Source organism: Dasypus novemcinctus, chromosome 3 (genome assembly GCF_030445035.2).
Source record: "Dasypus novemcinctus isolate mDasNov1 chromosome 3, mDasNov1.1.hap2, whole genome shotgun sequence".
Taxonomy (NCBI): Eukaryota; Metazoa; Chordata; class Mammalia; order Cingulata; family Dasypodidae; genus Dasypus; species Dasypus novemcinctus.
This window is the reverse complement of record NC_080675.1, coordinates 27,367,012-27,371,705: the sequence shown is the minus strand read 5'-3', so window position 1 is coordinate 27,371,705 and position 4,694 is coordinate 27,367,012.

Sequence of the window (4,694 nt, the reverse complement as noted above, 5' to 3'; positions counted from 1 at the left end):
CTAAGTCAAGGAGGGTTTTTTTTTTTCAATATGCTTAAAGGTCAGTGAATTTCCTTTCCTTTCTTTCACACTCAGTTCTTTGGGTATATATTTTTGGTACCAGAAAAGGTGTGATGGCGTGGTTGGGGTAGGATGGTGTATTAATCAGTCAAAGAAGTGCTGATGCAAAAGAAATGTGTTGGATTTCATAAAGCGTATTTATTTGGGGTAACAGCTTACAGTTACAAGGCCCTGAAGAGTCCAACTCAAAATTACTGCCTCACCAAAGTCTGTTGCCACATGTTGAAGCATGATGTCAGGCAATACCTATGAAGGTTCAGCCTTCCTCTTTCCTCTTAAGACTCTGTGGGCCCAGTTTCTTCTGATCTCAGCTCTAGACTCAGCTTCTCTGTTCTCTTCAGCTGCAAACCTCAGGCAAATGGCTCATTTCTCTTCCTGGGGCTCTCAGGATCAACACTCTCGCCTCTTCCATGTCTATGGAACTCTCTCTTCATCTTCATCAGGCATCTTAGCCTGTCTCTTCCTTGGGTGAGTGCCCATTTATATAGCCCACCAAAGGGGTGAGGACTCAACCCTAAATCACCCTAATGATGTGGTTGAATTACAGCCTAGTATTGATTTAATCAAATAAATATAAAACCTTTGAATTTAATATGATAAAATGGTATCACACCCAGAGGAACAGGCCAGTTTACAAACATAATCTATATATTTTTTTGGAATTCATAAATAATATCAAACTGCTACAGATGGGAAGGGGGAAAATTCACACCAGTACGGTCCACTCTATTGCCATAATCCAAAGACTGCAATTGAATTTTGAACACTTTTTTGTTTGCATTTAAAGTCATTGCTGGAAAAAGCTCATTTTGTAAAACTACAAGTAATTTCTTAAGTCATTTCTGCCTTAACATCATTTGAGAGTTATGCTCTGGTTTTCCTAAAGTTCACAGACAACCTGTGGGCTATTGCACACACAGTATATAACTCCACTGAGCTGAAAAGTGCTTAGAAATAGGACATGAAAAGCAGACAAAAGTGGATGGGCAGCCCAGAGCACCTCTGAAATCCCAAAACCTCTCCTCCAAAATTTCCTGTCTTCATTACTAAAAACAAACAAACAAAGAAAAATGATCTGCCTAGATTCACAAGAATCATTTTGTATAATAAGAAAAAATAGTGCCATGTATTCATAAGAAAATATTTTTGCTTAGATATTAAATGAAATTAGTCAAATTGGAGGTTTTCCTTGATACAACCAGAATTTAGTATCTACAATGTGTAGGAAGAAATTAAAAAGATTATTCTGAAGAATATCTTTGGGATCCCAGGGCCTGAGCTCCCCTTCCTTAAAAGAAACAAAGCCTGAAGCACATAGCTGCTGGCATGACACAAACCTAAGTTAAAGGTTAATGACCCTCCCCAAAGGGAAAAGAACATACAGATAATATTGTGAACTGTAATTTTCTTCAGGCTCACTTCCTTCCTACAATAACATCACCAAACCCCATTTATGTGCTTCATAAGACCTTAGCAAAAACTCTGTAATGCAATGTCTTTGTTCTGAGACCCTTTATATTGCTCCTCATTTTCCTGCCTCTTTTTGGATTGCTATCTTCATTCTCCAAAATGCCACCTGCAGAGGCTCTCTCCTGTTTGTAAGTCCCAATAAAGCCTATGTCTGATTCAGTGCCAGGTGCAATCTTTGGTCACATGGTGAGCTGAGTGCCAGTTGTGAGTGCTCATGTGGTGAGCCAAGTACCCACATCAGTGCCAACATGGTAAGCCAGTGCCCATGTGGGGAGCCAATGCCTGTGTGGCAAGCTGAGTGTTGTGTAGTAAGCTGAGTGCCCACGAGAGTGCCCACATGGCAAGCCAGTGCCTGCATGGTGAGCTGAGTGCCCGCACAGCAAGTCAAGTGCCCAGACAGTGAACCAGTGCCGTGCAAGTGAATCATGCAGCAAGAAGATGAAGCAACAAAAGAGAGACAAAGGGGAGAGTCAAGGTGAAGCACAGCAGAGACCAGGAACTGAGGTAGCACGATTGACAGGGATCCTCTCTACACATCAGAGGTCCCCATGATTGAATCCTGGTGAATACAAGAGGGGAAAGATGAGAAAGGAAGACAAAAAGAGAAATAGATACAGAAGATCACACAGCAAATGGACATAAACAGCAGCAGGTTGGGGAAGGAGGGGGGAAGAAATAATTAATTTTTAAAAGTGTAATATATTCCAGTACCTAGCAGTCAATATGCTTTGCTTATTATCTTTTTTTAAAAAAAATACATAAATCTCACAAAATGCTACATTAAAAATTATAAAAGGTTTCCATATATCCCACTCCCCACACTCTCCACTCCTCCAACATCCACAACTTCTTTCATTAGTGTGGTACATTCATTGAATTTCATGAGAACATTTTGGAGCATTGTTACACAGCACAGATTACAGTTTATGTTGTAGTCAATTCAGTGGGTTATGGCAGGATATATAATGTCATCTGTCCCTGCAATATCATTCAGGACAACTCCAAGTCCTAAAAATCCCCCAATATCTCACTTCTATTTCCCTCTCCCTGCTTTCAGCAACTCCCATGGCCACTATCTCCACATCAGTGATATAATTTCTTCCATTGCTAAAGTCACAATAATTCTATAGTAGAATACCAGTAAGTCCACTCTAATCTATATTTTATTCCTTCATCCTGAGGACCCTGGGATGTCAATGGTCACTCCACCTCTAAATCAAGAGGGGGCATAGATTCTACATGGCTAATGGATGGAATTCTCCTGCTTGCAGCTGTAGACCCTCTCAGTTCCCTGATATGGTGGTTGACCATTCTCACCTCCCTGCTAGCTGACCTGGGTAAGTCCAACAGACAGGAGAGTAAGTGTCAAAACTCTGCTGAGGCTCAGGGCCCAACTGACACATAGACAGTCCAGAGATTCAAGTCTCCTGAGCATATACAACACCAACACCAACCACAGGTTCAGTGAAAGTGACAGAAGAGGCATGCATAGAGAGGTCACATCTGAGTCCAACTCCATCACATTCAGGACCACAAATTTCAAAGTAGGGCCCACTGGCAAGGCACTGAAATCCAGAGCCATCTGTCACAACAGTGGGACCTGCGTGTCTTCATAGCCCTCAGAAGCACCACTACTTGGGGTTGTCTCTGAGACCCTGCTGAGATGTGAGTAAGCACGACCCCTCTGATGACCTCCTGACTCATTTTGATAAGCTGAGGACTGAATTGTTGGGCACAAAGAAACAAGAAACTGGTTCCAGGAATTCCAAGCTTCTGGAAATCAAGTCCCGGATGATAGTGTCCCATTTGAGGACTTAACTAAGCTTGGAACTTGTATATCAGGATTGAAGATGCAGTTACCTAGGAAAGACTTGTGGGAAGTCTTACTGTCTCATGGCTTGGACCCCTGCTTCTGCATGCTAAGCCAACAAGCTTTTGAGAGAGCTGTATGAACAAAATCACTGTCACCTTGACTAAACATGACATGAAAGAGAAATTTATGGGAGTCAACTTAAAGAGGAAAACCATGGAAACTGGGATCTGGAATTAAGACATCTCTTTAGGCCATGTCTTGCATGTGTACAGAGAGGGTGAGTTTGCCCCAGCAATTCAAGAGGATGCATGTTCCCACCCGATGTACAGGGAGAATCTTGCTGCCCCAGTGTACAGAGAGGGTGGAGCACATTCCCAGGAGATTAGAGAGGTTGAGTTTGATGACCCATAGTCTGAGTGGGGTGGAACTGTTCCCCATGGATTAGGGAAGGCCAGGTCACCAACTGATTGCTTTGAGAGGGTTGGGCCTGTATGCCAAAGGTTAGGGAGTATGTTGTCTTCACTTCGCTGTACTAGGAGGATTAAAAATCTAACCCAAAGATTGGGTAAATTGTGACCATCTCCCCAACACTCTTGGAGGTCTGGAGTGGTCACCACCCAAATGCCTGATGATGGTGGAACCAAGAAAATGGCTTTTTGGCAAGCCTGTCAAAAGGGTGGGTCCCCATGAGGCCTCAGAAAGAAGAAACACGTTGTCTTAAAAATGACTCTTGGTTTGAAATCAAATGTGGAATACACCCTGCAGGTTTACTGAACTCTAGAGGACCCATGATTCATGTTTCTCTCCCTGTTTCTCCTTGTGGTAATGAAAATGATTATCCTTCATCTGTCCATTTGACAGATAAATGTTTTTGTAAGTTTCAGAGTTCTAGAGCCAGGTGGGATTTTGCTCCAAGACAAACTGTATTTATTTAAGTTGATTGTGATATGATTTTGGACTTAGCATTGTTACTGATTTAGACTTTTTTGAATATTGTAATGTCTTTTGAGAATTCAGAGGGTGGAGTATAGCTGTTTGATATTGTTTATGAATTCCAAAAATAGATATTGGATTATGTTTGTAAACTGGTCTGCTCCTCTGGGCATATTAGATTATATTGGATTCAGAGGCTTCATTTTTACTTGATTAAATAATGATTAAGGCTTTGTTTGGGCCACATCAGTAGGACGTGAGTCCCAACCCCCTTGGTGGGCAAGACTCACAGAGAAAACACACCACAGAGAAGGGAGGTTGGAGTTTTGAGATTGGTGCCCTGGAAATAAACACAAGGAGAAGCAGATATGTTGGGAAGGAAAGAAGGCTCAACTAGACATGGCAGAGGCCCCAGGAA